General features: G+C 37.5%; 1 protein-coding gene and 1 long non-coding RNA gene across 7 annotated transcripts in view; both read left to right on the forward strand.

The window, feature by feature from the left end:
• GLCE (glucuronic acid epimerase) overlaps positions 1-25757 on the forward strand; it is a 115107-nt gene that overhangs the window by 65206 nt on the left and 24144 nt on the right. The window lies entirely within an intron of this gene.
• LOC145514334 (uncharacterized) lies at positions 5898-10211 on the forward strand. The gene is made up of 2 exons (XR_014060064.1): positions 5898-8912; positions 9964-10211. It is a non-coding gene; the product is annotated as an uncharacterized LOC145514334 (long non-coding RNA).

The following is a 25757-nucleotide window of genomic DNA, read 5'->3' on the forward strand; positions in this document are numbered from 1 at the left end:
CATTTCTGTTGCATTGCTTGGGTAATTATGTTTAATTCTCTTGAAACAGATTCTGGTTAAGTAAGTTACCCCTTATTTCAGTATGAGAAAGCCAGCCTAAGCAATATTTTACTTATAACATAATCAGATTCTGAAAATGATGTTTGGGTAAGAAATTTTACAAATGAGAGGATGACTTTCTTATCTTCTTTAGAAAAAGCACATCTCTTTAAGTATCATATTTGGTAGCATGATTACATCACTGATATTATCTAGTGGCTAAATCCAGGGTGGTCGTTATGATGATGATAGTCTGAATTTAAGCCTGCAAGTTTTAAATTGAAAAATGCAGATCTTTCTATAGTGGCTGCTTTGATCACTGTACGTATCTTACATTATTGTACCCTCGCAGGCTCTCTTTGTAAATAAGATATAAATAAGACAAACAGTGTTTTCCTAGCCTTGTGAAAGAGGAAAAAAAGTACTATTGTGATTTATAGGAAAAATTTCTCACCACAATTCTAGTTCACAAGTCCCAAAGCTCTTGGAATTTCCTGAGCAGTAAGAGCAATGGAATAACATTTGGTCTCTTGTCCTTAGTTCCTGAAAATGCTTCAGGGAAGGTGACTTTTGTTCCCTACTCAAGGATAGAGACTTGTTGCCCGTAGAACCAACCATGTAATTAGAGGGTTGGAACTTTAATCTCACCGCTGACGTCCTGGGAGAAGGGCCTGGGGTTAAATCAGTCACCAGTGGCCAGTGGTTTAATCAGGCATGCCTGTGTAGTGAAGCTTCCATAAAAACCCAAAAGGAGAGAGTTCAGAGAGCTTCCATGTTGGTGAACATGTGGAGATTTGAAGGGAATGGCGAGCTCAGAGAGCATGAAAGCTCTACTCCCTTTTCCCATACTTTGTCCTATACATCCTTTCCATCTGAATGTTATCTGTATCTTTCATCATATCCTTTTATAATAAACTGGCAATCCAGTAAGTAAACTGTTTTTTTGAGGCAGTAAACCATTCTAGCAAATAAATCAAACTTGAGAAAGGGTTGTGGAAACCCCTGCTTTATAGCCAGTTAAGTCAGAAGTACAGTTAACAACCAGGACTTGTGATTGGCCTGTGAAGTAGATGGCCATTTTGTGGGGCTGAGCCCACCTATGGAATCTGATTCTGTCTCCAGGTAGATGGTCAGAATTGAGTTGAATTCTTAGATGCCCTGCTGGTGTCCTGGGACTTGCTTGGTTGTATGTAGGGCAACCCCCTCCCCCACATATACACACAGGCACTGGAATTGGTCTCAGAACACCAGAAGAGGTTATAAATATATATGTATGTATAATATTTTTTATTTCCTTCTTCCCTTTTCCTGAATAGGAAAAAAAAAAGAGAGTGTAGATTTTTGTTTTTTAAGGTATTGATGGCAGCCTACTTCCTTATTTATAGAAGGTTAGGAAGGTGTACTTTGTGACTTCAATTGAGTATACTTAGCATCTGAGACTATTAAGTAGCAACTACAAGTAGCTGTGCTTATGTGATAGTTGACAATACCATTTTTACCTTTCAGTGTTGAAGTCATTATTCCGAAATTGAGGGATTGAGGAAGGATGGAGTTTAACTTCTTTTGAGCAGCTATTCTTTGGTTGACTCCAAGTCAGGCACTTTCTTTTCCTATTATTTAATCCTCATAGTTAGCTTGCATAGTATGTCCACATTTCACAAATAGAGAAAATTTATCCAAGGCGATACAACTGGTAGTGGCACACTGAGAATTTGAACCTTTATTTTCTAGCCTGAAAGTCTACATGCTTGTCCACTATGCATATTCTTCTTCTAAGATTAGTAAAGTATTGCAAATTATTAGAAAATCTATCTAAGCTTTTAAGCCACTAGGAGGAAAAATAATAATTATATAAGACTGAGACTGTCTCAACCTATGTAGTGTTTACTTCAACCTTAAGGGGCTTCGCTTTTGGAAAATCTATTTTACGTGTTATATTCTAATCATATGCTGCTGCTGCTAAGTCGCTTCAGTCATGTCCGACTCTGTGCGACCCCATAGATGGCAGCCTAATCATATGACTGAATCTCCAATTGATGTCTCAGGAAGGATTCTCTAATATTAATGATAATAATAATGAAATAATAATGAATGAAATAATAATAATAATGAAATAATATTATTATTATTAATAATAATGAAAGTAAAAATCATTATGAATCAGAAGTAGTACATGCCTGCATTGGTGTTAGCAGTAAAAATATTCATCTCAAAAAGTCAAGACACTTGCAGTAACTTTTTAATATTCTAATTAAACTCTTAGAAAAAAGATTCTTCGTGTAACATTTGCAAAATATTGTATAGCTGCAAATAAAGCTTTAAACTATTATGTCAATAAGCTCATTTTATGGTAGAACAATAAGTCCCATTTGCACAATGATTAAACCATCTTTATCTTAATGGTATTTTACCCTGTAGCAGTGTTATACTGTCAGAATTAATGACTGTATATAGAATTGTTGTAAGAATTTTTCTTAACACTTTTGTTATATTAGTGGTCTTATTGTATACTTAACATAAATGTATAGGTAGTCCAGTTGCTAGTTATCTAGTATTCATTTCTAGCATATTAAAATCTCAATAAATATAGAAAATATATTAAATATGATAAAATTGTATGAAAAATTGTTTCAATACCTATAAACGATCAAACCATAGACTTTTTGTTTTGAAAGTGATAAATTTTAGTTGGTATTTGGTAAGGAAAAAGTCCAGAATGCAGTATTTCTTTTGTTCCACTTCTAGGGCAAAGTATCTTACAATATTACGTTAGTTCAGTTCAGCTGCTCAGTCGTGTCCGACTCTTTACAACCCCATGGACTGCAGCACTCCTGGATTACCTGTCTATCACCAACTCCTGGAGCTTGTTCAAACTCATGTCCATCGAGTCAGTGGTGCCTTTCAACCATCTCATCCTCTGTCGTCCCCTTCTCCTCCTGTTTTCAATCGCTCCCATCATCAGGGTCTTTTCCAATGAGTCAGTTCTTTCCATCAGGTGGCCAAAGTATTGGAGCTTCAGCATCAGCATCAGTCCTTCCAATGAATATTCAGGACTGATTTCCTTTAGGATGGACTGGTTTGATCTCCTTGCAGCCCAAGGGACTCTTAAGAGTCTTCTCCAACACCACAGCTCAAAAGCATATTACATAGGATGATATAAAAGCATAATCTGCATCTCTCTGTTTATTTCAGTGTTGCAGGTAGATCAATAAAAGCAGTAAGTTGAAATGGAAAGCACAGCCATAGAAATCAGACGAGTTGAGTTGAGTTCTAATGTTGGGGTAGTCAATACTAATCATGTGACTTCAGAGTTCTACAGATTTTTTTCCCCCCTTCAGTCTGTAAATTAAGTACCTGGACTGTGGTTTCTAAGACTATTCTCAGCTCTCTGATTCTTGTATCAGAAATCATGTCAGTACTAAGCCTAATTTGGGCTTCCCCAGTGGCTCAGTGGTAAAGAACCTGCCTGCCAATGCAGGAGACATAAGAGATGTGGGTTCAGTCCCTGTGTTGGGAAGGTCCCCTGGAGTGGAGCATGGAAGCCCACTCCAGTATTCTTGCGTGAAGAATCCCGTGGACCGAGAACCCTGGCGGTCTACAGTCCATAGGGTCACAAAGAGTCAGACACAACTGGAGCAACTGAGCATGCATGCAAACCTAACGTAAAAGGTGTAGTGGTCTGCTTTTCTCTTTTGGTTCTTAACTAATAAGTAGTGGTTTTCATTTTGTCTTTTATCTTTAGAATGGGCAGCCCAATACAACTATGCTGGTGAAATTTTGTGCTTAAAGTACTGCATATACCTATAGTAGCACACCATGTGTAAAAAGCGTGGTGGTGGTGGTTTAGTCATTAAGTTGTGTCTGACTTTTGCGACTCCATGGACTGTAGCCTGCCAGGCTTCTCTGTCCATGAGGTTTTCCAGGCAAGAAGACTGGAGTGAGTTGCCATTTCCTTCTCCAGGGGATCTTCCTGACCCAGGGATTGAACCTGGGTCTCCTGTTGCAGGCAGTTTCTTTACCGACTGAGCTACCAGGGAAGTCCCAACAGACTACAACATTAACCAAATATTTTTTAAACTTTATTTTTCTATTGTTCTTTTTGTATGATGGTAGGGAAAGGTTAGATTATTTGGTCGTTTTTAGGACTTTTCTTGGGCTTCCCTGGTGGCTTCGTGGTAAAGAATCCGCCTGCCAGTACAGGAGATATGGATTCAATCCCTGGGTCAGGGAAGATCACCTGGAAAAGAAAATGGCAACCCACTCCAGTATTCTTGCCTGGGAAATCACATGGACAGAGGAGGCTGTCAGGCTACAGTCCATGGAGTCACAAAGAGTCAGACAGGACTTAGTGACTATACAGCAATAAGAAAAGACTTGGCCTAATGCAGAGTAAACCCTTCCTTACTTTTGGGGATGCCTGTAGTCCACTAGGCATCCTTGCATCAGTTCTCATGGAGTTCCCTGTCTTCTTGGTCAGGATTTATGTTCTTTACCACAAAGTTTAGAACTTAATTATATACGGTCTTATATTCTAAACAGTTTGCTTGTTAATATTGATTAGAAGGTTTTAAGGGGCAGTTGTTATGTCTCTTGTTTTTACATCCCAGTGCCTAATAAGTGTTCAATAAATACTTATTGACTGGGTCATCATATAAAGCATAATATTATTTCATGAAGTAGTGAAGGTTTTCAAACTTGGATAGAATTAGGTTGAAAATGTGTACAGCTTCCTGTGAACTATGTATAACTTTTAAATTTTGAACTTTGATTTACTTTTTTAATTATTAAAGACTGTCACACTTTTTAAAAATTTAGTGTGTTTATTTTCTATGTGCCTGGCATTGATTTAAACACTATATACATTAATTCATTTAATCCTACCCTATGAACTAGTTATTCTTTAAACCCATATGGTATAGGAGGAAACTGAGATATAAGCAAGTTAAAAACTTTCTTAGAGACACAGAGTTAATAAGTGATAGAGCCAAGATTCAAACCCAGAAGCAACAGTTAAAAGCCTGCATTCTTTACTATGCTATACAGCTTCTTGGTCTGACACATGTGAAGTTTACACACTTACACACATGTATTTCAGTTCTTTGTTATTAGATATAGTAATTGGGCTTCCCAGTTAGCACTAGTGGTAAAGAACCTGCCTGCCAGTGCAGGAGACACAAGAGATGTGGGTTCCATCCCTGGGCTGGAAAGATCCCCTGGAGGAGGGCATGGCAACCCACTCTAGTATTCTTGCCTGGAGAATTCCATGGACAGAGGAGCCTGGTGAGCTATGGTCCACAGGGTTGCAAAGAGTCGGACACGACTGAAGCGACTTAGTGCACACACACACGCACATACACACACACACACAGATATAGTAATTAGACTATTTTGTGATCATGGCATTTTCTATCACTAAAGTGCTTATGTTCAGGTGAGTTGGATAAAAATAGGTCTTTGACACAATATCATTTTTGTTCCAAACTATTGACATTTTAGAAGGGTTCCGTGAGTAATAAATAAGATTTTTGCAAGGTTCCAAACACTGCTGTAGTTGGAAGTGTCATGATAGATGGAATTCTGAGTACTATATTAAGGTAGACATTGCAAATAGAGTATTTTTGTAAGTATCTCATAAACTCTTGGTCTGTATAAGCCTTGTCTGTCTCAATTACACAGATGCAGAAGATAGGAAAATCTGCAAGAATAATATAGCCAATCCATCACCTTTTTTAAAAAAATTTTTTTAAATTATTTATGTATTTATTTGGGTTGTTCTAGGTCTTCCTTGCGGCATACAGGCTTTCTCTAGTTGTGGTGAGTCGGGACTACTCTTTGTCATGGTGCACGGGCTTCTCATTGCAGTGGCTTCCCTTGTTGGGGAGCACAGGCTCTAGGTGCATAGTCTTTAATAGTAGTAGTAGCATGCAGGCTTAGTAGTGGGGTGTGCAGGCTCAGAATTTGTGGCACACAGGATTAGTTGCTCCAAGGCTTGTGGAATCTTCCCGGACCAAGGATCCAACCCATGTCCCCTGCATTGGTAGGCAAATTCTTATCCACTGTACCACTGGGGAAGTCCCTCAGTCACCTTCTAAATGAGCATTTTTACTCATTTAAGATGAGGTAAGAGGATTTTAAAAATAACTTTATGCCAGAGGAGTTAAAAATTTAGATGAAATGGACAAATTCCTAGGAAAAAAGTTTGCTAAAATTTATAGGAAATTAATAACTTGGGTAGTTCCATATTTATTAGTGAAATTGAGTCTGTAATTTGAAACTTTCCACAAAAAAATCTTTAGGCCCAGTTGGCTTCACAAATAAGTTCTTCCAAGGAATTTTCAGAAGAAATAACATCAATATTACTAAAATGCTTTCAGAGAATAAAAAGAAAATATTTCCCAGTCTATTTTGAGGCTTGCATAACCTTAATACCAAAACCTGATAAAGACATCATAAGAAAGCAGAATTTCAAATCCATTGCTCTTGTGAACAAGGGTGAACACATTCTAAAAATGTTAGCAAATCAAATCTAGATAGATCAATAAAGAAATAGATGTCATGACCAAGTTGAATTTACTATAGCAGCATAAGTTTGTTATAACATTCAGAACTGAGTGCATGTAAATGACTAAAATTAACAGAAAAAGAGAGAAAATTACATCATCTCAATTGGTTTATCAAATAGTATTTGATAAAATTTACCCACTTATGATTTTTTAAAATGCTTGTAGCAAACTATTCCTTCTTTAATATGGTAGGGTGTGTTAGTTGCTTCCCCTGCAAACCTAAAGCAAGTATCACATATAGTGGCAAAATACTGGAGGCGTTTATCTTCGATCAAGATCCCTGCTATAATGTCATGCATCACCATTATATTGAAGATCCTAGATCTGAGCTGTCCAGTACCATATTTGGCAATTTAAATTCTAATTAGTTAAAATTATAGATTATCAGTCAAACTGGCCATGTGGCAGGTGCTCAATAGGCACATGTGATTAGGGGCTACTATATACCACAAATATAGAACACTTCCGTTATCACAGAAAGTTCTGTTGACAGGGTTGGCCAGATGTGCAGTAAGTGAGGATGCATAATGATTAGAAAGAGAGAAATTAAACTGCAATTATTTATAGACGACCTGATTGTTACAGAGAAAGTTTGAAAGAATCTATAAACTGATAAAATTAAAAAGTTAATTTTAGTATTGCAAGGTTGCCAGATACAATGTTGGTAAACAAAATCAATCTTAGGCCGATATACTAGCAACAAACAAACAGTAAAACTTTAAAAATAATGGCATGTTAGTATAGCAAAAACATCAAATATACAAAATTAATCAAAAAAAGACCTCTTCACTAAAAAATTTAAGACATTATTAGGAAAAATTAAGACAAAAAATAAAAGATATCAGTTATGGATTAAAAGAGTCAGTGGTGTGTGATTTCAATTCTCTCCACATAGATTCAGGGTCTCAAGCAATATCCCTGAAGATTTGTTTGTTAGGTTTTGAAATTGACAAGCTGATTCTTAAATTATAAAAATGCAAAGGACCAAGAATAGCTAAGATAGTCTTGAATAACAAAACTAGAGAATTTTTACTATAGGATATCAAGACTTATTATAAAGCAACAGTAGTAAAGACAACATGATTCTGACACAAGAGAAGACAAGCAAATGAAACAAAATGGAGCCAACAGATGCACACATATGTATTGACCCTTGATTTGTATCAGAGATAACATTGCAGTGCAGAGAGGGAGGAACACTGTTTTCAATAAATTGTACTAGGTCAATAGATAGATACCAATGTGTGGGAAAAGAAGATGAATCTTGACTTCAAATCATACAAAGAAATCAAAAGATAAATTATAGATATGAAAAGTAAAACAATAAAGCTTCTGGAAGAAAACATTATCTTTGTGACCCTGGAAGAAGCAAAGATTCTTAAATTGAATACATGTGGCATTAACAATAAAAAGAAAAAATGATGCATTGTACTACATTAAAATTAAGAAAATCCATTCATTAAAAGACACCGTTAAGAATGAAAAGGCAAGCCACAGAGTGGAAAAGGGCATTTGCAATTTGTATTACATATACTTTATTAAAAGACTGAGGATACCAGTTGTTTGTGAGATTACATTGTACCTGCAACATATTTTCCACACTTCATGGGAATATAAATTGCTTTAACCACTCTGGTTAATACCTTTAAACATTTTTTTTTACTAAAGCTTAACTTCCTCATACTCATACCACATGATCTTACAATTTCACTCTTAGTTATATACCCAACAGAAATGCTAGAAGGCAGGAGGAGAAGGGGACGACAGAGGATGAGATGGTTGGATGGCATCACTGACTTGATGGACATGAGTTTGAGCAAGCTCCGGGAGTTGGTGATGGACAGGGAGGCCTGGCGTGCTGCAGTCCATGGGGTTGCAAAGAGTCAAACATGACAGAGCGACTGAACTGAACTGAAGGCACATGTATAACAGTGTTCATAGAGTGATAGTCACATAGCCAAAAACTGTTAACAATCTAAATGTTCAACAACAAACTGGATAACTAAATAGTGGTATATTTGTACAGTGGAATACTGTACAACAAGAAGAAATGAAATATTGCAGTACACAACTATGTGGATGAATCTCAGGAACATAATGTTCAGGGGAAAAAGTCAGTCACAAAAGAGTATACATTTTATATCATTCCAGCTATATGAAGTTTAAAAATAGGAAAAAAACCCAACAATTTATTGTGTTAGACTTCCCTGGTGGCTGAGACGATAAAGCGTCTACCTACAATGCGGGAGACCTGGGTTCAATCCCTGGGTCAGGAAGACCTCCTGGAGAAGGAAATGGCAACCCACTCCAGTATTCTTGCCTGGAAAATCCCATGGATGGAGGAGCCTGGTGGGCTATAGTCCATGGGGTCGCAAAGAGTCAGACACAACTGAGCGACTTCACTTCATTGTATTAGAAGACAGGAGAGTTGTTACTTTGGGGAGAAGGGAAGAAAATAGTACAAGATGATCTGTGTTGCTGGTTAAGGAAGTTCTGTTCTACTGATAGTTTGCTATAAGCATTTAATAAAATCATGATTGGGTAAATCTTATTAAATACTTCTATTTGATAAAATCTGTTACAGCAATATAGTTTTTCTCTCTCTTTTTTTTTTTTTCTATTTTGAGTTCTGAGTATTAAACCAAATTTGTGTTCTTGTAGTATATATCTTGGCCTGGGTATGGTTACATGGGTGCATTCACTTTATGAAAATTAATCAAGCTGTACATTATGTGTACTATATTGTGATTAAAAGTTTACTTTAAAAGTTTAATATTTTAAAAAATAAAAATATATTTGGAGTGATAGCCAAGGTTTACATCTTCATAGCACAAGAAGAGACAAAGAATTTATATTTACATGGAAGATTATCCTTTTCAGTCATACTTGAGTTAGAATGTACTCTATAGAAGAACAATGTTTCATGAGGTGGTTTTGTAGTTAATGCTTGCCCCTATTGTAATTAACACTTCCCCTGTGAAGTCAGCTACAAATGAAGTGAAGCTTTTTAAGTAGCAGCAAGACAATGGCATAGTAATTAAATGAAATGTATTGGTGTTAAGGGGCTTCCCTTGTAGCTCAGTTGGTAAAGAAAGTGAAAGTAAAAGTCACTGAGTCACGTCCCACGCTTTGCGACCCCATGGATTATACAGTCCATGGAATTCTCCAGGCCAGAATACTGGAGTGGGTAGCCTTTTCCTTCTCCAGGGGATCTTCCCAGTCCAGGGATCTAACCCAGGTCTCCCACATTGCAGGTGGATTCTTTACCAACTGAGCTATCAGAGAAGCCCAGTACAGGAGACCCAGTTCAACTCCTGGGTCAGGAAGATCCCCTGGAGAAGGAAATGGCAACTCACTCCAGTATTCTTGCTTGGAGAATCCCATGGACAGAGGTGCATGGAGGGCTATAGTCAGAGTGGAAAGACTTCCTGATAGACAGGCATTGGGTAAAGTCTTAAGGGTATTGCCCTAGACTATAATCTACTCTGGCCCCACTTAACGAAGATTAAAAGTAAGCATTGAAATGTTCAAACCATCTCCAAGTTATTTAACTACAGACAGGACAAAACTCAAAAACACTTAATGCAAAAAAAAAAAAGAAAAAGAAAATCCATACCATGAGATGCAGCAATCCCGTTTCTAGGTATTTATCCAAAATCATTGAAATCAGGATCTTGAAGAGTTATTTGCACTTATGTGTTAATTGAAGCATTATTCAATAACCAAGAGGTGAAAGCAACCCAAATGTCCACCAGTAGATGAATGAATAAAGAAAATGGTGATATATATATATATACAGTGGGATATTACTCAGCCTTAAAGTGGTGGAATTCTGTCATGCAACAACATGAGTGAACCTTGAGGATGTTATGCTAAGTGAAATAAATAAGTCACAGAAAGACAAATACTGCATGATTCTACTTATATGTGATATTTAAAGTAGTCAAACTCATAGAAGCAGAAAGTAGAATAGTGATTGCCAGGGACGGGAGGGAAGAGGAAATGGTGAGTTGTTGTTAAATGAGTGTAAATTTCATTATGAAAGATGAAAAAGTTCTAGAGATCACTTGTACAACATTGAGCTTATAGTTTAAAATACTGTATACTTAAAAATTTATTGAGGGTAGTCACTTCCCTGGCAGTCCGGTGGTTAAGATTCTGCCTTCCAGTGAAGGGGGCACAGGTTCAAGGTCTCACATGCCACAGTGCACACCCAAAAGTTAAAAAAAAAAGTTGTTGAGGGTGAATAAATAATTAAATAAATTGCATGGATTCATTTGTTCATTGATTCATGTTATATATACCATTTTTTGCTTTTTAAAAATATGCTACATATCCATACAGTGAAGCAAAAAATAAATATATTCAAAACAAATCTGAAATAAAAATTCAGTACCCAACAATGTAAAATAATGTCTTGTGTCCTAAAAAAAATTACCAGACATACAAAGAAGCAGGAAAGTATGACCCATAACTGGGACAAATCAACCAATAAGAGGAGAGAAAGAAATGACACATACGATTGAATTAGCAGATAAGGATGTTAAAGCAGCAATTGTAAATATACTCCATATGTTCAGGAAGTTAGAGGGAAACATGAACATGCCAGGAAGAGACATGGAAGTTATTTTTAAAAAGAAAAATCCAAATAGAACTTCTAGAGATGAAAAACACAATATCTGAAATGAAAAATACAGCAGATTGCAGGAGAAAAGAATTACTTAAAATCTGAAAACATAGCAGTAGCAATTATCTAAAATGAAACACCAAGAGCGAAAAAGAGCTTGGGAGAAAAAGAAGAAAAAGACAGCGCCAGTAAGCTATGGGGCAATACAAGCAGTTTAACATAAGTATAACAAGTGTCAGAAGGAGATGGGGAAACAAAGACTATTTCAAGAAATAATGGACAAACATCTACCAAGTTTGATTAAAAAAACTGTAAAGCGTGGGGTGATGTGCATATAAGCGACACTACTGACTGCCTCATATCATGGTCTTTGGCCCTTGTGTTATTTTGATTCCTAACATTTCATGTTTTAATATCAATGTGTTCATAGTTTTTTAAGCTCTTCCAGAACATATAAAACTAGTATGGGAGACAGTCTTACCTAAATGCAAAAGGAAGAATTAAACCAGACCTATATCACTGAAATTCTTAAAGAGAGGATGTAGAGCCTTGGCATCATTGTGCTTAACCCAGGACACAGGAAAGGGGTTTCTGAGAAAAGCAGTTCCTCTGCTATCCTGAGGATACTGCTGGGTATTGTGGCGCACACAGCCTTTTGATGGACAAGCACTGTGCCTTTTTCTTGGGTTCTTGTGGAACATATGTTTGGAGTATGTGTTCTTAAAGCACTTACTTTGTCACTCCCAAATTCAGATTTTTCCCTCCTAGGCCGGATGTGAAGCAGGGAGCACTTTGTAGTGTCCTCACATGAGGCATCAGGTCCAGACACCTGGTCTCCTGCTTAGCAGCAGGTGTTCTGTGGTGATTTGGAGGGAGGGAGCCTGCCACTTCTAAGCCACTAGAGGGACATCACTCTATCTGAGACTAGTTGCAAGGAAAATACTTTCATAGCTAAATATTGTGGCTCTCAATTTTCAGAGGGGAAATATGCCTGTTTTCTTCACAGTTTGGGAATTTTTCTTTGAAGTACTTGTTGACGCCAAGTGAATTCATGATCCAAGGATGAGGATGGGGAAAGAACAAAGTCAGCTTTAAAAAGTCAAGGCTGTTTTATGTCATCTTCTAAGGCAAAAATAAAATTTTCTTATTTTTATAAAAAAAAAAAAAAAAAAAAACTGTAAAGCTAATGATTGCAGGAGTTCACAAATCTCAATAAACAGAAGAACCAGGCACAAAAATAGCCGAAACCAAGGACAAGAATCTTGAAAATATTCTTAAAAACAGCAAGGGTGGGGCAGGGGGTGGGAATCATCTTAAATGACAGACAAGCAAATATATAAAACTTATTGCAGACTGCTTGTCAGAAACTAAACATGCCAGAAGTGGCATCTTAAAGTACTGGAATTAAAAATTTTAAAAACAAAAAACTGCCCCACTCAATCTAGAACTCTGTACCTGGAAAAAAGATCTCCTGAAAATGAAGGCAAAATAAAGACTTTTGGGGGTAAACAAAGCTTAGAGAATTTGTCACCAACGTACCTGCAATGTCAGAAATGTTAAAAATAGTTCTTCAGGTAGAAAAAAAATGATATCAGATGGAAATTTACAACTTGGAAAAAAAATGAGCAATACTATGAAAAGTAAACATGTAGGTGGATATAAAAGCCTTTTCTCCCTCATTTAAGAATTTTTTTCCTAAAGATAATTGTTTAAATCAAGAAGAATAAATATATTGTGGTACTTTCAACATAAGTAGAAGAAAAAAGAGGTATAGCTGATAAGTCAGTGGTAGAGGAAATAGAATCATAAAAAATAAAAGCTCAGAAAATGCCAGGTAAAAAAGAAAAAGAGAAGAAAGAAAAGGTTAGACAAATAAATATCAAGATAGAGATTTAAATCCAACCATATAATCACATTAAATGTAAATGGTCTAAATGTTCCAGTTAAAAGTGATAGTATGATTACATTTAAAACAAAGAAGACTCAATTACATACTGCCTACAAGAAACCCAGTTTGAATATAAAAATACAAGTTAAACAGATGAGAAAGTATACACTATATACACACCAATCAAAAGAAAACTGCATAGCACCAAGCAAAATGGCAGAGTAAGAAGACCCCAAGCTCACCTCCTCTCATTGACACATCAAAACTGCAACTATTTACAGAGCAACTACTGATAAGAAAGACTGAAATCTACTAGAAAAAATCTACAACTAACGGTGAGAAGGAACTACAATGAGACAGATAGGAGGTGTGAAATTGCAGTGCAATTAAGACTCATACTCGCAGTTAGGTGACTGAGAAATAGAATAATTGCAATTGAAGAAATTCTCCCCAAGGAAAGAGTGATCTGAGCCTCATGTTGGACTCCCCAGGCCTACAGTCGTAGGCCAGGAAGATAAACCCACAGAGCATTTGACTTTGAAGGCCAGTGGGGCTTACTTACAGGAGACCCAGAGGGCTGTGAAAAATAGTGACTCCACTCTTGAAGCGTGTACACAAAAATTTCACACTCTCCCAGACCCAGGGCAGAAATAATTTGAAAGAAACTTGAGTCAGACTTGCATGCTGATCTTAGAGTGCTTCCCACAGGGGCTGGAGGCAGCTGGAGCTCACCCTGGGGACATAGACACTGGTGACTGCCATTTTTGGAAGCTTGTTCTACCACAGGGACACCGGTGTGCTAGTGATCACCATTTTGGAATCCTCTCTTTAGCTTATTAGGCCCAAGACCTAGCCCTATCCCTGCTCACCAGCCTGTAGGTACCAGTATGGGAATGCCTCCCAGGGAAAGGAGCAGAGAACATATTTAAAGACATAATAACTGAAAATTTCTCTAATCTGGGAAAGAAACAGACATTCAGATCTAGGAAGCACAGAACTGATCCAAAGAGGATCATGCCAAGACATAATTTAAATGATTAAAAGTGAAAGAGAATATTGAAAGCAGCAATGAAAAAGCAAGTTACATACACGGGAACTCCTATAAGGCTATCAGCTGATTTTTCGGCAGAAACTCTGCAGACCAGGAGTGACACAATGTATTTGAAGTGATGAAAGGAAAAAACCTTACAGTCAAGAATACTCTACCCAGAAAGATTTGCATTCAGATTTAACAAAGAACTCAAAAATTTTACAGACAAAGCAGAAACTAAAGGAGTCTAGCACAGCCAAATCAGCTTCATAAGAAATATTAAAGAGGTTTCTCTAAACAAAAAAGAAAAGGCCACAACTAGAAAGTTGAAAGGAAAAAGCTCATCAGTAAAGGCAAGTACATGGTGAAGATAGTAAATCAACCACATAGAAAGCTAGTTCAGTTCAGTTCAGTCGCTCAGTCATGTCCAACTCTTTGCGACCCCATGAATTGCAGCACGCCAGGCCTCTCTGTCCATCACCAACTCCTGGAGTCTACCCAAACCCATGTCCATCGAGTTGGTGATGCCATCCAACCATCTCATCCTCTCTTGTCCCCTTCTCCTCCTGCCCCCAGTCCTACCCAGCATTAGGGTCTGGCCAAAGTATTGGAGTTTCAGCTTCAACATCAGTCCTTCCAATGAACACCCAGGATTGATCTCTTTTAGGATGGATTGATTGGATCTCCTTGCAGTCCAAGGGACTCTCAAGAGTCTTCTCCAACACCACAGTTCAAAAGAATCAATTCTTCGGCACTCAGCTTTCTTCACCGTCCAACTCTCACATCCATATATGACCACTGGAAGAACCATAGCCTTGACTAGACAGACTTTTGTTGGCAAAGTAATGTCTCTGCTTTTAAATATGCTATCTAGGTTGGCCATAACCTTCCTTCCAAGGAGTAAGTGTCTTTTAATTTCATGGCTGTAATCACCATCTGCAGTGATTTTGGAGCCCAAAAAAATGAACTCTGACACTGTTTCCACTGTTTCCAGAGAAGACTCTACACGTGGACATCACCAGATGGTCAACACCAAAATCAGATTGATTATATTCTTTACAGCCAAAGATGGAGAAGCTCTATACAGTCAGCAAAAACAAGACCGAGAGCAGACTGTGGCTCAGATCATGAACTGCTTATTGCCAAATTCAGACTTAAATTGAAGAAAGTAGAAAGCTAGTAGGAACATTAAAAGACAAAAATAGTAAATGCATCTATATAATTGTAGGGGGAGGAGAGTAAAAATGCAGAGTTGTCTAGATGCATTTGATTTTAAGAGGTCAGGAACTTAATCACATAGATAGCTATAAATAAATAGCCTCTTGATGAGGGTGAAAGAGGAGAGTGAAACTGGCTTAAAACTCAACATTCAAAAAACAAATATAATGGCTTCCAGTCCCATCACTTCATGGCATATCGATAGGGAAAAAATGGAAATAGTGACAGATTTTCTTGGGCTCCAGAATCACTGCAGTTGTGACTGAAAGCCATGAAGTAAAAAGACACTTGCTCCTTGGAAGAGATGCTATGACAAACCTAGACAGTATATTAAAAAGCAGAGACATCACTTTGCTGACAAAGTTTAGCTAGTCAAGGCTATGATTTTTCCAGTAGTCATGTACGGATGTGAGAGTTGGACCATAAAGAAGGCTGAGCACCAAAGAATTGATGCTTTTGAACTGTGGTGTTGGGGAACTCTTGAGAGTCCTTGGACAGCAAGTAGATCAAACCAGTCATAGTAACCAAACACCAAAATCTATAATAAATAGATACACAAAAATAGAAAATAATACAAATGTAATACTAAAGATAGGTGTCAAATCACAAAGGAAAAGAAGAAAGGAACAAAAAGAACTACAGAAACAACTGGAAAACAATTTACAAAGTGACAGTCTTTCATACATATCTATCAATAATTACTTTAAATGTAAATGGACTAAGTGCTCCAATCAAAAGACATAGATTGGCTGAATGCATTCAAAAACAAGGTCCCAACTATTTGCTGCCTCCAGGAGACTCGTCTCAGCTTTAAATACAAACAGGCTCACGGGGATGGAAGACGATACTCTAAATGGCAGGTAAAAGAAAGTGAACATAGGCATGGTCATATCAGACACAATAGACTTCAGGCCCTAAAAGGTAACAGGAGACAAAGATGGGCATAATATAATGATAAAAGGAATAATCCATCAAGAAGACATCTAACATAGGAGCACCAAATTATGTAAAGTAATTATTAACAGACTCAAAGGGAGAAATTGACAGTAACACATTAGTAGGGAACTTTTAACACCCCACTTACATCAATAGATAAATCATCCAGACAGAACATCAATAAGGAAATACTGGCCTAAATGACACATTAACAAAATAGAGGACAAAAATCATATGATTATTTCATAGATGCAGAGAAAAGCATTTGACAGGATTCAATGCCCTTTTTTGATATGTATCTTTGCATATGCTTGTTAGCTTTACCCATTTAAGATATATATGTGTTTCATTTTTTCGTATAAATCTTTGGATGGGGTAAAACAGTTTATTGTCTGAGTGATCAGAGTTTTCTTTTATTTGCTGTAAAATAACATATTTCTAATTATTTAAGCTCGAGGAAAACTTTCTTTATGCAAATAGTATGTTGATGAAAGTGAAAGTATTAGTTGCTCAGTCGGGTCCGACTCTGTGATCCCATGGACTGTAGCCCATCAAGATCCTCTGTCCATGGAATTCTCCAGGCAAGAATATGGAGTGGTTGCCATTTCCTTCTCCAGGGGATCTTCCCAACCCAGGGACTGAACCCGGGTCTCCTGCATTGCAGGCAGATTCTTTAGTGTCTGAGCCACCAGGGAAGCCCAGTATGTTTACTGGTCAAGACAATAGTATCAGTCAGGTAGAATATGGTTGAATATAGTCATTAGCAGCTATAGACTAATCCAGATGTAATATTATAGCCTAAATAACCAGTGTGATACTTCTAGGCAGCAGCACCTTGAATGAAATACATAATATTGTGTTATGTTTTCCCAGGAAAACAAATCTTGACTTGTCACTTGTTATAATGGGCTTTGTGTAACTACATGAATCCTCTGTGTGTGTGTGTGCGTGTGTATATATGTACACTCACGTGCCCATTTTCCTTCCTCCTAGGTTTATTTGTAGTGAAAACAGAAATTTCTGATCATCTTATTCTGCCAGTTGTCTTAAAGATGTCAGATACTTTTTTAAAAAAATTGAATCATTGCTGTCTGAATGTTTTTCATTGTTGCAGAGCTTGGGATCCTTTACACTTCCCAAACTAGCTACTTCTCCTCACAGGGAAAAAAAATAACTCCATGTTTAGGCTAGCAAAGTAGAATTTGAGGTGGAATTATGTTCACAGAAATTTATTCAAGTGTATTCCAAGAATAGTTAGACTGTTATATGGAAAGAAAAAAAAAGTGCCAATATTGTACTAGGCACTTTGGAAGGGGAAAAATATCCATTCACATATGGTTTCTCTCCTTAAGGAGTTATTTTCTGATATAAATGCAATAGTGAGGGCGTATAGGAAATTCATCCTGAGAGAGTTACACACTTCAGATTAGTCTAAAATCATAGACTATTTAAGAAAGTTTCTGTTTGAGTGGAGGATGTATTAATACTATTTGGGGAGGAGAAACAGAAGTAAGGAATGAGGCAGAGAATATATGAATGAGTAACAATTTCCTAATAATGTAAAGAAATCATTAATTTGGCATTATTAAAGATTGCAGAATATCCATATTTAGGTATTTTAGGGTAATTTTCCTTCTAAGGCTGAAGGAAGGTATACTGACTTAGAATTTGATGAGTGATCTTAAGGAGTTGCTTACAGAAGAATGTTCAAGTTGGGCATATTTAACTTTAGGCTGCTCTATAACCTCTAGGAGTTTTAGTTTCTAAAATACATGAAAAACAAGTTAAAAAAAACAAAAAAACTCAGTATGACCCCTCAAATTCTTGCAATGAACAAATTCCTATGACCTCTTTAGTTACTTCTTGTGATGAAGTGCAGAATGAGACATGAAAGTTTCATGGACTCTGTGTTTGTTTTTAGCTTATAAATAAAGTCCCTTTGTTTGATTTTTGCATTCAGGCTGTAAATTTACACCAAGAAAGTGCTAGGAGACTTTAGTTCCCAGTCAAGAAATAGCCATCAGTAATTTGCTTGAGCTCCCCTCCCCTTCCCCAGGCAATATTAAAGAGGTGGAAAACGTTGGTGCCGTGTATTTAAATTTAGTGAGTAATATTAATCTTCTTTTAAATTCACTCCGCTTCCTAGAGACAGAGTTTTAGCACTAGCAAAAAAGAATGGTTTCTATTATTATTACAAATATGCATCATAGAGAAGAGCTCAGTTTATAATGCAGATTCCTATTGGATCATTTGGAGGCCATAGCTGCTTTGTTTTTGGCTTTAGAGAAAAGAGAAGATTTGTATAGCATCGTAATTTCTTATTCTTTAGTCAATATTTGCTGCATTTTTGAAACCTGAAGTTTATAAGATGTGGAATAATACTTTAAATTCTGTTTTGAAGGAGCAGTTTTTTTTAAAAAAACGTGTGTATGGGCATATGATGGGGCTTGTTGCAGGGACAAAGTATGTGTATATGTGTGTGTGTATATATACATATATATATGAAATATACATGATACATATATATATGCAGGGCAAGATTTTGATTTGGGAAGAAAAACAAGATATATGTTTGCCAAATGTTTATAATTCAAGTTTCACCTTTGTAAATAATTCCAGTGCTGAGACTGTTTATTTAAATGTCACTGAAAACTTTATTTCAACCCTTAGAAAATGTACAGAAATGTATTTCTATACATTAAGAAATACTGTTTGGAGATATATTTTATTTCTACTTCAGTCACCTTATTTATTTAGGTAAATGGAATTTCTGTGTAATTTACATTCATCTCAAACTTTAAACCCACAAAATATCTATACCCTTTGCTTAGCATGCAGAAAGGTCTTAACTACAAGTTAAATGAAAGTTCCTAGAGTGTTGAGATTAATTTAATTTGGTAACCTTCCTATTTGCTTAGAAGATTGTACATCTTGGAAATCTTAGCTTAAATCTTATTTAATTCACATTTATTGCTGATAAAATTTATGTTCCTTACCAGTGTATCATTCTGTGGAAAAGCAGATTGTGTTTTTTTCTTGATTGCTATTCTTATCAACTTTTCTGAGATAATAAAAAGTGGAGAAGCTTAGAAAAATGTGTTCATTTCAGGGGACTTACATGCTTCTCTCTGTTTTGAGATTGCTTATTTGGGAAAATGTTGATATAGCATATATATTATAATAGATATTTAATACGTGTTGACTGACTGATATAGAGAGATGAAAGTTACTTTTTATTGACTTCAAAAAAGAAGTACCACTTCATATGTAGACACTTTACTTTGTTTGCCTGCTGTGTGGTAGGAACCAAATTGTTAGATTAATCTTACAACTACTTTATAAAATAGAAGGTATTATTTCAGCTTTACAGATGAGAAAATTGAGATTTGGAAAGCTTAGCTAACTTGTCCAACATTACCTATTTTTCCAGTATTCAAATTTAAGTCTATGAGACTCAAAATCTCAGAATTTTTCAAAAATAAACTATCTCTTTTTGCTTATTTGGCCTATTTTATTCATTTCTTTGATATTTTTGTAACATTTATTACCCTAAAAAACCAGGGTTTTTATTTATTTTATTTTATTCTTGATTAATTTTATATGTTGTTTGAAAAGTCAGATTTATTGAGGTATAATTTACATACAGTAAAATGCACCCCTTTTAAAGTGTACAGTTATATGAGTTTTGACAGATGTCAGTTCAGTCACTCAGTCATGCCTGACTCTTTGTGACCCCATGGACTGCAGCACACCAGGCTTTCCTGCCCATCACCATCTCCCGTAGCTTGCTCAAACTCATGTCCATCGAGTTGGTGATGCCATCCAACCATCTCATCCTCTGTTATCCCCTTCTCCTCCTGCCTTCAGTCTTTCCCAACATCACCTTTGTTGGCAAAGTGATGTCTCTGCTTTTAAATACACTGTCTAGGTTTTTCATAGCTTTCCTTCCAAGGAGCAAGTGTCTTTTAATTTTGTGGCTGCAGTCACCATCCACAGTGATTTTGGAGTCCAACAAAAGAAAATCTGCCTCTGCTTCCACTGTTTCCCCTTTTATTGCCATGAAGTGATGGGACCGGATGCCATGATACTAATTTTCTGAATGCTGAGTTCTTTTCACTCTCCTCTTTCACCTTTATCAAGAGGCTCTTTAGTTCCTTTTCACTTTCTGCCATTAGAGTGGTATCATCTGTGTATCTGATGTTATTGATATTTCTGTTGGCAATCTTGATTCCAGCTTGTGATTTATCCAGCCTGGCATTTCATATGATGTACTCTGCATAGAAGCTAAATAAACAAGGTGACAATATGCAGCCTTGATATACTGCTTTCCCAATTTGGAACCAGTCCATTGTTCCATGTCCAGTTCTAACTGTTGCTTCTTGACCTGCTTACAGGTTTCTCAGGAGGCAGGTAAGGTGGCCTGGTATTCTCAATCTTTTGAAGAATTTTCCAGTTTGTCATGATCCACACAGTCAAAGGCTTTAGAGTGATCAATGAAGCAGAAGTAAAAATGTTTTTCTGGGAATTGCCTTGCTTTCTCTATCATCCAATAAATGTTGGCAATTTGATCTCTGGTTCCTCTGCCTCTTCTAAATCCAGCTTGTACATCTGAAGTTCTTGGTTCACCTACTGCTGAAGCCTAGCATAAAAGATTTTTAGCATAACTTGACTAGCATGCAAAATGAGCATAATTGTATGATAGTTTGAACAGTCTTTGATATTGTCTTTGGGACTGTAATGAAAACTGACCGTTTTCAGTCCTGTGGCCACTGATGAGTTTTCTGAATTTGTTGACATATTGAGTGCAGCACTTTAACGACATCATCTTTTAGGATTTGAAATCGCTCAGCTGGAATTCCATCACCTCTACTAGCTTTGTTTGTAGTAATGCTTCCTAAGGCCCACTTGACTTCACATTCCAGATTGTCTGACTCTAGGTGAGCGACCACACCATCGTGGTAATCCAGGTTATTGTGGTCTTTTTTACATAGTTCTTCTGTGTATTCTTGCTACCTCTTAATCTCTTCGGCTTCTGTTAGGTCGCTGCTGATTCTTTTCTTTATCATGCCCATCCTTGCATGAAATGTTCTCTTGATATCTCCAATTTTTTTGAAGAGATCTTTAGTCTTTCCCATCTGTTGTTTTCCTCTATTTCTTTGCATTGTTCATTAAAATGGCCTTATCTCTCCTTGGACTTCCTTGGTAGCTCAGCTGGTAAAGAATTCGCCTGCAATATGGGAGACCTGGGTTCAATGCCTGGGTTGGGAAGATCCCCTGGAGAAGGGAACAGCTACCCACTCCAGTATTCTGGCCTGGAGAATTCCATGGACTGTATAGTCCACAGGGTCGTAAAGAGTCGGACACGACTGAGCAACTTTCACTTTTAATCTCTCCTTGCTATTCTCTAGAACTCTGCATTCAGCTGGGTATATCTTTCCCTTTCTCCCTTGCCTTTTGCTTGCCTTCTGTTTGTAAAGCCTCCTCAGACAACCACTTTACCTTCCTGGATCACAGCCTTGTCATTGTGAAGGGGCTTGCATTATTTGATATTGTACACATTTAGATTATAAACCCTTTCCAATCCACTATAATGTAAGTTCCACAAGGGTTGAGATTTTGTTTCTCTTGGTCATTGCTAAATCCCCAATGCCTCGAAATGTTCCTGGTTCAAGCAGGCATTCAATAAATATTTATTGAATGAATACTGTTAGCATACAATTTTTAAAAATAACAGACATCTGAAATAGACAGTTTTGCTTTTTTTCCCCCCTCCATTTTTAGGTATTCTGAAATCATAATCCAAATAAAAATGAAAATAACTGATGCAACAGAATGTGGATTGTGATGCTGAATATTGGCCAACTCTGTTTAAAAGTGGATTTATAATTTAATTACTGCTGTTAGTAATGTTCCATCTGTTTACTGCTTGAGAGACCAAGATTTAAACTACACAGACAAATGTTTAAGTATTCTGTGATAGCTCTAATTCAAAGGAGAACTGCTTAATACTTTTGATGGTCAGTATTCTTCCAATAATGCAAACACACAGTATTCCCTGACAACTACTCAAAATAAAGGACAGCTTGAAAGGTAATTCTGCTAGTCCATTAACAAAAAAATAACAAAGTTAAAATAATCTTTGATACAAGTGGCTCACAATGCTTCAAGTAAGATTATATTCCTAGACAAACATCTCAAAGAAATTGAGCAGGGAGTTTATACTATATTATACTATTCACATTTTACAGATGAAGAGACTAAGGTATATTAGCCCATAAGAGATTCACTAAAACAGAGGACAGGGACAAAGCCAACATAGATGAGAATTTTCAGATGAAAAATTATATTTCTACTTTCAGTTCAGTTCAGTCACTCAGTCGTGTCTGACTCTTTGTGACCCCATAAACCACAGCACGCCAGGCCTCCCTGTCCATCACCAACTCCTGGAGTTTACCCAAACTCATGTCCATTGAGTCAGTGATGCCATCCAACCATCTCATCCTCTGTCATCCCCTTCTCCTCCTGCCCTCAATCTTTCCCAGCATCAGGGTCTTTTCCAATGAGTCAGCTCTTCGCATCAGGTGGCCATAGTATTGGAGTTTCAACTTCAACATCAGTCCTTCCAATGAACACCCAGGACTGATCTCCTTTTGGACGGACTGGTTGGATCTCCTCGCAGTCCAAGGGACTCTCAAGAGTCTTCTCCAACACCACAGTTCAAAAGCATCAATCCTTCGGCCCTCAGCTTTCTTTATAGTCCAACTCTCACATCCATACATGACTACTGGAAAAACAATAGCCTTGACTAGATGGACCTTTGTTGGCAAAGTTATGTCTCTGCTTTTTAATATGCTGTCTAGGTTGGTCATAACTTTCCTGCCAAGGAGTAAGCGTCTTTTAATTTCATGGCTGCAATCACCATCTGCAGTGATTTTGGAGCCCCCCCAAATAAAGTCAGCCACTGTTTCCACTGGGGACTGGAATGCAAAAGTAGGAAGTCAAGAAACACCTGGAGTAACAGGCAACTTTGGCCTTGGAGTACAGAATGAAGCAGGGCAAAGGCTAATAGAGTTTTTCCAAGAGAACGCACTGGTCATAGCAAACACCCTCTTCCAACAACACAAGAGAAGACTCTACACATGGACATCACCAGATGGCCAACACTGAAATCAGATTGATTATATTCTTTGTGGCCAAAGATAGAGAAGCTCTATACAGTCAGCAAAAACAAGACTGGGAGCTGACTGTGGCTCAGATCATGAACTCCTTATTTCCAAATTCAGACTTAAATTGAAGAAAGTGGAGAAAACCACTAGACCATTCAGGTATGACCTAAATCAAATCCCTTATGACTAAACAGTGGAAGTGAGAAATAGAGTTAAGGGACTAGATCTGATAGACAGAGTGCCTCATGAACTATGGACGGAGGTTCATGACATTGTACAGGAGACAGGGATCAAGACTATCCCCAAGAAAAAGAAATGCAAAAAGGCAAAATGGCTGTCTGGGGAGGCCTTACAAATAGCTGTGAAAAGAAGAGAAGCGAAAAGCAAAGGAGAAAAGGAAAGATATACCCATTTGAATGCAGAGTTCCAAAGAACAGCAAAGAGAGCTAGATAAGAAAGCCTTCCTCACCGATCAATGCAAAGAAATAGAGGAAACCAATAGAATGGGGATGACTAGAGATCTCTTCAAGAAAATCAGAGGTACCAAGGGAACATTTCATGCAAAGATGGGCTCAATAAAGGACAGAAATGGTACGGACCTAACAGAAGCAGAAGATATTAAGAAGAAGTGGCAAGAATACACAGAAGAACTGTACTAAAAAGATCTTCACGACCCAGATAATCACGATAGTGTGATCACTCACACTCACCCAGAGCCAGACATCCTGGAATGCAAAGTCAAGTGGGCCTTAGGAAGCATCACTAGAACAATGCTAGTGGAGGTGATGGAGTTCCAGTTGAGCTATTTCAAATCCTAAAAGATGATGCTGTGAAAGTGCTGCACTCGATATGTCAACCAATTTGGAAAACTCAGCAGTGGCCACAGGACTGGAAAAGGTCAGTTTTCATTCCAATCCCAAAGAAAGGTAATGCCAAAGAATGCTCAAACTACCACACAATTGCACTCATCTCACATGCTAGTAAAGTAATGCTCAAAATTCTCCAAGCCAGACTTCAGCAATACGTGAACCGTGAACTTCCAGATGTTCAAGCTGGTTTTAGAAAAGGCAGAGGAACCAGAGATCAAACTGCCAACATTCTCTGGATCATCGAAAAAGCAAGAGAGTTCCTGAAAAACATCTATTTCTGCTTTATTGACTATGCCAAAGCCTTTGACTGTGTGGATCACAATAAACTTTGGAAAATTCTGAAAGAGATGGGAATACCAGACCACCTGACCCGCCTCTTGAGAAGTCTGTATGTAGGTCAGGAAGCAACAGTTAGAACTGGACATGGAACAATAGACTGATTCCAAATAGGAAAAGGAGTATGTCAAGGCTGTATATTGTCACCCTGCTTATTTAACTTATATGCAGAGTACATCATGAGAAATGCTGGGCTGGAAGAAGCACAAGCTGGAATCAAGATTGCCCAGAGAAATATCAATAACCTCAGATATGCAGATGACTCCACCCTTATGGCAGAAAGTGAAGAAGAACTAAAGAGCCTCTTGATGAACGTGAAAGAGGAGAGTGAAAAGTTTGGCTTAAAGCTCAACATTCAGAAAACTAAGATAATGGCATCCCGTCCCATCACTTCATGGGAAATAGATGGGGAAACAGTAATAGACTTTATTTTGGGGGGCTCCAAAATCACTACAGAGGGTGATTGCAGCCATGAAATTAAAAGACACTTACTCCTTGGAAGGAAAGTTATGACCAACCTAGACAGCATATTAAAAAGCAGAGACATTACTATGTCAACAAAGGTCCGTCTAGTCAAGGCTATGGTTTTTCCAGTAGTCATATATGGATGTGAGAGTCGGACTATAAAGAAAGCTGAGCACCGAAGAATCGAAGCTTTTGAACTGTGGTGTTGGAGAAGACTCTTGAGAGTCCCTTGGACTGCAAGGAGATCCAACCAGTCCATCCAAAAGGAGATCAGTCCCGGGTGTTCATTGGAAGGACTGATGTTGAATCTGAAACTCCAATACTATGGCCACCTGATGCGAAGAGCTGACTCATTGGAAAAGACCCTGATGCTGGGAAAGATTGAGGGCAGGAGGAGAAGGGGGCGACAGAGGATGAGATGGTTGGATGGCATCACCGACTCAATGGACATGAGTTTGGGTAAACTCCAGGAGTTGGTGATGGACAGGGAAACCTGACGTGCTGTGGTCCATGGGGTCGCAAAGAATTGGACACGACTGAGCAACTGAACTGAACTAAAATGATTCATTTCAATCTACTGTCTTGTGAAGTCATTTTCTATGTGTTAATGCAAAGACAAT

This window comes from Giraffa tippelskirchi, chromosome 7 (assembly GCF_054371585.1).
Source record: "Giraffa tippelskirchi isolate mGirTip1 chromosome 7, T2T-mGirTip1v1.2.pri, whole genome shotgun sequence".
Classification (NCBI taxonomy): domain Eukaryota; kingdom Metazoa; phylum Chordata; class Mammalia; order Artiodactyla; family Giraffidae; genus Giraffa; species Giraffa tippelskirchi.